The sequence below is a fragment of the Lithobates pipiens genome, unplaced genomic scaffold (assembly GCF_037356315.1).
Source record: "Lithobates pipiens isolate NorthernLeopardFrog02 unplaced genomic scaffold, aLitPip1_a1.2 Scaffold_101, whole genome shotgun sequence".
NCBI classification, from domain to species: domain Eukaryota; kingdom Metazoa; phylum Chordata; class Amphibia; order Anura; family Ranidae; genus Lithobates; species Lithobates pipiens.
Genome location: NW_027507688.1, coordinates 427,739 through 435,315, shown reverse-complemented (window position 1 = coordinate 435,315; position 7,577 = coordinate 427,739).

Here is a 7,577-nt window from a genome sequence, read left to right as displayed (position 1 = left end):
CTGCGGATCTAATACAGGAGATGACCAGAGACTGCGGATCTAATACAGGAGATGACCAGAGACTGCGGATCTAATAGAGGAGATGACCAGAGACTGCGGATCTAATACAGGAGATGACCAGAGACTGCGGATCTAATACAGGAGATGACCAGAGACTGCGGATCTAATACAGGAGATGACCAGAGACTGCGGATCTAATGCAAGAGATGACCAGAGACTGCGGATCTAATAGAGGAGATGATCAGAGACTGCGGATCTAATATAGGAGATGACCAGAGACTGCGGATCTAATGCAAGAGATGACCAGAGACTGCGGATCTAATACAGGAGATGATCAGAGACTGCGGATCTAATACAGGAGATGATCAGAGACTGCGGATCTAATACAGGAGATGACCAGAGACTGCGGATCTAATACAAGAGATGACCAGAGACTGCGGATCTAATACAGGAGATGACCAGAGACTGCGGATCTAATACAGGAGATGATCAGAGACTGCGGATCTAATACAGGAGATGACCAGAGACTGCCGATCTAATACAGGAGATGATCAGAGACTGCGGATCTAATACAGGAGATGACCAGAGACTGCGGATCTAATACAGGAGATGACCAGAGACTGCGGATCTAATTCAGGAGATGACCAGAGACTGCGGATCTAATACAGGAGATGACCAGAGACTGCGGATCTAATACAGGAGATGACCAGAGACTGTGAATCTAATACAGGAGATGACCAGAGACTGCCGATCTAATACAGGAGATGACCAGAGACTGCCGATCTAATACAGGAGATGACCAGAGACTGCGGATCTAATACAGGAGATGACCAGAGACTGCGGATCTAATACAGGAGATGACCAGAGACTGTGAATCTAATACAGGAGATGACCAGAGACTGCGGATCTAATACAGGAGATGACCAGAGACTGCGGATCTAATACAGGAGATGACCAGAGACTGCGGATCTAATAGAGGAGATGACCAGAGACTGCGGATCTAATAGAGGAGATGATCAGAGACTGCGGATCTAATATAGGAGATGACCAGAGACTGCGGATCTAATGCAAGAGATGACCAGAGACTGCGGATCTAATACAGGAGATGATCAGAGACTGCGGATCTAATACAGGAGATGATCAGAGACTGCGGATCTAATACAGGAGATGACCAGAGACTGCGGATCTAATACAGGAGATGACCAGAGACTGCGGATCTAATACAGGAGATGACCAGAGACTGCGGATCTAATACAGGAGATGACCAGAGACTGCAGATCTAATACAGGAGATGACCAGAGACTGCGGATCTAATACAGGAGATGACCAGAGACTGCAGATCTAATACAGGAGATGACCAGAGACTGCAGATCTAATACAGGAGATGACCAGAGACTGCGGATCTATTACAGGAGATGACCAGAGACTGCGGATCTAATACAAGAGATGACCAGAGACTGCGGATCTAATACAGGAGATGACCAGAGACTGCGGATCTAATACAGGAGATGACCAGAGACTGCGGATCTAATACAGGAGATGACCAGAGACTGCGGATCTAATACAGGAGATGACCAGAGACTGCAGATCTAATACAGGAGATGACCAGAGACTGCGGATCTAATACAGGAGATGACCAGAGACTGCAGATCTAATACAGGAGATGACCAGAGACTGCGGATCTAATACAGGAGATGACCAGAGACTGCGGATCTAATACAAAAAACATCCCTTGTGACAGTAATAGGTGGTGACAGGTACTCTTTATGGAGGGACCCCTCCTTTACACTTCAAAGTATTCAGATCGCCAAAAACGGCGATTCTGAATACCGTATATATTTTTAAAACCGGCGCCATTGGCAGCCGAGTAAAAGGGAAGGATATAGTCTCACAGCCCCCTCCCCCTTGATGAAAACAGCCAATAGAGTGACAGTATGAGATGAATATATGACCACAACAGATGTATTGCAATGTAAAGAGATGTAGATTCTCTAGGCTATATGGGCCTGGAACACGGCCGCCAGAGTCACTCCCAATACAAAGTGAAGATGAATTATCTCTTATATAACACAAATGTATTACCAGTGGAAAGATTTTCATGAGATTGCTGAAAAGGGGCGGAGCATGAGCGGCCTTAAAATGATGCCCCCCCTTGGAAAAAGTTCTGCGGACGCCCATGACTTAGCCCATAATAAGGCTGGAGCGGTCACTGTAACCATGGAAACCAAATGTAAGCTGTGGTGAAAAACTGGGATTTCCTATGGCTGCATTCTGTAAACACTTTTCACTAAAACTGAATCTAGAAATCTCTGATCTAGAACTGGAATTTCTATTCTGGGCGGAGCCGGCGAGATTTCTGCATTAAAAGCCCTCTACAGCTCCGGCCCTCGAGGGCCGCCTATGGACAAGGTGTTGGAGGGGACAGAATGATCCCACCGTACCTCCATGCCTGCCGTCCTCCACCTAGAGGAATCCTATGGGAGTGGGCGGAGCCTGGCCCTCGAGGGCCGCCTGTGGACAAGGTGTTGGAGGGGGCAGAATGATCTCACCGTACCTCCATGGCTGCCGTCCTCCACCTAGAGGAATCCTATGGGAGTGGGCGGAGCTTGGCCCCCACGGACTGGAGTTCTGCACATCTCATTATGGAGAGTCCATCCGGATTGGATGTAGGCGCCATAACTGGGAGGAGTTATAATCCGCAGCCGTCCTCTCCCCTCCTCCACCTAATGACAGCTAATAGATGATCAATAAAGTCCCAGTACACAGATGGTGACCATAGCAACAGTCCCCGCCCACCCCCTGTGTCTGCAGAGCTCTCATTGGCTGCTGCAGATTACAGTTTTTTTTATAATAAATCCTGAGAGCTAACAGTTTAGACTGACCTTATTAGCATAATAACAGCCCCCCGCTAACAGTTTTACCGTATTTACCATAATATACCGACCTTGTTTTACCTCCCAAAGTGATGTCACAAGATATAAACCACTTGTCTTGGTAAACATGTCCCGCCTATTAGGGTGAATACAACTAACGGCTAACGGCTGACGGTCATATAAAAGGGCTGCAGCAGAGGGCTGGGCATCATTTGTTCCTGAGCAATCCTGAAGGTAAGTTCACCTTTTCTCCTCTCCTGAGACCCGGGACAGATTTCCACCCAACATACCCAGAATGACCCCACATCACACATTTCCCACAATCCCCCGCTTCTCATGTATTCAATGTATTCATCCATTTACAAAATATATCAAAAATTTTTTTTTTTTTTTTTATAAATTTGATAAGAAAAAAAATCCCTCCAGATCTCATTATTGATCATCGTTATTGGAGCTCATTGATATTACAGACAGGATTTTATATGTTAAATATCAGATTGATCAGAGTCTCCATAACATGATTGATATTTATAAAAATTATATATATATATATATATATATATATATATATATTAAAAAAAAAAAAAATATATATATATATATATATATATATATATATATATATATATATTTCCCACAATTCCCTGCTTCTCATTTATTCATCCATTTACAAAAATATATCAAAATAATTAAAAAAAAATAACTGATGGGAAATAAAATCCCTCCAGACTTATGATTATTGATCATTTTTATTGGAGCTCATTGATATTACAGAGATTGATAAGTCTCCATAACATGATAGATATTATATATATACATATGTATATTTATTAAAAAATGTTCTATCTAATATTTCATACATAGATGTAATAGATTGATTATGTATATATTATATACAGTCACAGGTCACAAAGCTCCCACACAATGGGGGGGTGGGGTGATCTTTGTTATCAGTCATGTGATTTCAGTTACAAACCCCCCTGAATGGGGTCTGTCAGTGGCAGTTTATTTTTAGCTGATCCCAATGATATTTGAAAATGGCAGCCAGCCAGGCCCGGATTGGCCATAGGGCATACCGGACAATTGCCCGGTGGGCCGGGGCCGCTGGGCTGCAAGTCCATGGAGGGCACAAGGCTCTTTGAGCCCGCGCCCCTCATGCAGTCTCTCCGCGGTAGCTCGGCTCAGCCCATCGGTGGCGGGGGACGTACACAAAGGGGGGGTGGAGCTAGATGAGAAGCCTTCGGCCTCTCCGCGGCTGCTTGTATAGGTCAGCCATCCGTACCAGGGGGCGTGACTGCAAACTTGAAGCCAGATAACAGTAAACGTGAGTTCCGCCCGTGCTCTGCGCTCACCCCCTGTAACCAGGATAGGAGGAGCTGTGGGGGGCGGCTGCATATAGAACAATCATTCTCTCCATCTTCCTCCTGCAGTATTGGAATGCCTGTGAGAGGGAGAGGAGAAGCAGGAGACTGCAGGAGGAAGATGGAGAGAATGATTGTTCTATATGCAGCCGCCCCCACCGCTCCTCCTATCCTGGTTATTTCTGCTGCCCCTCCCGGCTCCCCACACCACCCATGCTCTTTGCCTCCTCATGCTCTCTGCCACCCCCAGTGCTTTCCACCTCCCCCCTGCTCTCTGCCGCCCTCCCTGTGCTCTCCGCCACCCCCCTGCTCTCTGCCACCCCCCATGCTCTTTGCCCCCCCACGTGCTCTTTGCCAACCCCCGTGCTCTCCGCCACCCACCCCGTGCTTTCCGCCACCCACCCCATGCTCTCCGCCACCCACCCCATGCTCTTTTCCACCCCCCATGCTCTTTTCCACTCCCCGTGCTCTTTGCCACTCCCCGTGCTCTTTGCCACTTCCCGTGCTCTCTGCCAACCCCCTTCTTCTCTCCGCCCCCCCCCCCCCCTGTGCTCTCTGCCGCCCTCCCCGTGCTCTCTGCCGCCCTCCCTGTGCTCTCTGCTGCCCTCCATGCTCTCCGCCACCCCCATGCTCTCCACAACCCCCCATGCTCTCTGCCGCCCTCCCTGTGCTCTCTGCCATCCCAGCATGCTCTCCACCACCCCCGCATGCTCTCTGCCACCCCCCCATGCTCTCCGCCACCCTCCATGCTCTGCGCTCACCCCCCTGTGCTGTTCATATCCCCCCATGCTCTCCGCTTCCCCCTCATGCTGTTTGCTTTCCCCTGTGCTCTCCACCTTCCCCAGGTGCTCTTCACATCCCCCCATGCTCTCCACCTTCCCTTTGTGCTCTCCCACGCCCTCCCTGTGCTCGCTACCCCCATACGTTCTTCAAATCCACCATGCTCCCCGCCGCCATCCCTGTGCTCTCCACTTCCCCCATGCTCTCCGCCGCCCTCCCTGTGCTCTCCACCAGCCCCCCTGTGCTCTCCACCTCCCCCATGCTCTCCCCCACCCTCCCTGTGCTCTCCACCTCCCCCCCATGCTCCCCACCACCCTCCCTGTGCTCTCCACCTCCCCCCATGCTCTCCACCACCCTCCCTGTGCTCTCCACCTCCCCCATGCTCTCCACCACCCTCCCTGTGCTCTCCACCTCCCCCCATGCTCCCCACCACCCTCCCTGTGCTCTCCACCTCCCCCCATGCTCTCCACCACCCTCCCTGTGCTCTCCACCTCCCCCCATGCTCCCCACCACCCTCCCTGTGCTCTCCACCTCCCCCCATGCTCTCCACCACCCTCCCTGTGCTCTCCACCTCCCCCCATGCTCCCCACCACCCTCCCTGTGCTCTCCACCTCCCCCCATGCTCTCTGCTGCCTCTTGTGTTCTTCTCTTCCTCCCTATGCTCTCGTCCCACCCCATGTTCTCAAGGTTCTTCCCTGTGTTCTCCATCCCCCCATGCTCTTTCCTGGTCTCACCTCACCTCGCCCCCCCCCCCCACACACACACACACCTCTGCTGGGTTCCCCTCTCACAGGGGATCTGTCAGGGTGAAGAGTGGGGAAGGGGTCGGTTAACATGTCATGGGCTGCTCAATCCAAAATGCCTGGGCCTATTTTTTGTCCCAGTCTGGGCCTGCAGCCAGCTGTGTAATATGAAGGTCCTCAGCCTTGTGTTAGAGCTTTGTGAATGAAGCCTCTCTGATTCAATTGCCCGGGGGATGTGTACATCCGATTTGTACCCGTCTGCACTGACTTAGAAGATCCCATTATTTCCGGTTATACGTCCGCCCCGTTACATAAGCCCATTTCCAGCTGAACTCTCACCCGGCAGTTTCCCTTGACAACGACATCACCCACAATTCTCCATAGGGGGCACTCTGAGAGCCTTTACATTCCATCGGTTTAGAGTTATCTGTGAATGGCGGCCCCAGAACGATCAATGTCATTGGGGTGTGTGCGCCCCATCCCTAATATGTGCACCCCACACCCGCGCTTAAATTGTAGCCCCGCCCCCTATTAGTCTCACTGTTATTTAGCACCTTCAAAATGTTCCTCATTGAAATAATCTGCAACTCTTTATAAGAATTTCGGGGGGGGGGGGATGGAACCTCAGTTGGTGATAATTACTGGCATCTGTGATGTGGTTGGTAGACTTTCCCTCACTTCTTTTCCTTCTGAGAGGACAGGAAGTGCGGGAAACTTTCCCAGGCAGGTCACAGAAAACAAGGAAAACCTCAGAAAAGTTTGAGCCCCGCCCCCAACTCCATACAAATCTAAAAGAAAATGTTTTGGAGTGAAGTTTTGCTTTACAATCTGAACGTCTACTTACCCTTTCTTTTTTCTTTTTATAGGTTCAAAGTGATTGAGTGATGTATTACAAAACTAAAAATATGATGTCGGAATTAGACGAATGGAGAAGAGTGGAGGAGGATTGGGATTTTATAAGGGTGACCGAAAGACAAGTGAACGAGAGGAGAGAGTTTCTAAACAGAGCTAAAGACATGGTGGCGGAAATTAAGAGAATGGCGGAGGATGAATGGAAGAAATTCCGCGCTCTGAAGGCACTCTCCAGAGGAGAAGCCGAGATGGAGGAGAAGAAATATGAGGAGGGTAAGGTGGAGGAGCAGACAGGCGGGGAGCTGAAGAAAGCAGAGGAGAGAAGACTTTTCCAGAAAGCCTATACACTGAAGGCATACTGGGAGAAGGAAAGAAAGATGCTTACAGCAGAAAGAAAAAGAGAGCTTCTGCAGAAAGTTCGGGCAAGAAAAGCCCAGATAGAGGAGAGTAAGGTGGAGGAGCAGACAGACCTGCAGCTGAAGAAAGAGGAGAGAAGACTTTTCCAGAAAGCCTATACACTGAAGGCATACTGGGAGAAAGAAGGAAAGCAGCTGACAACAGAAAGAAAACGAGAGCTTCTGCAGAAAGTTCGGGCAAGAAAAGCCCAGATGGAGGAGAGTAAGGTGGAGGAGCAGACAGACCTGCAGCTGAAGAAAGAGGAGAGAAGACTTTTCCAGAAAGCCTATACACTGAAGGCATACTGGGAGAAAGAAGGAAAGCAGCTGACAACAGAAAGAAAACGAGAGCTTCTGCAGAAAGTTCGGGCAAGAAAAGCCCAGATGGAGGAGAGTAAGGTGGAGGAGCAGACAGGCCTGCAGCTGAAGAAAGAGGAGAGAAGACTTTTCCAGAAAGCCTATACACTGAAGGCATACTGGGAGAAGGAAGGAAAGCAGCTGACAACAGAAAGAAAACGAGAGCTTCTGCAGAAAGTTCGGGCAAGAAAAGCCCAGATGGAGGAGGGTAAGGTG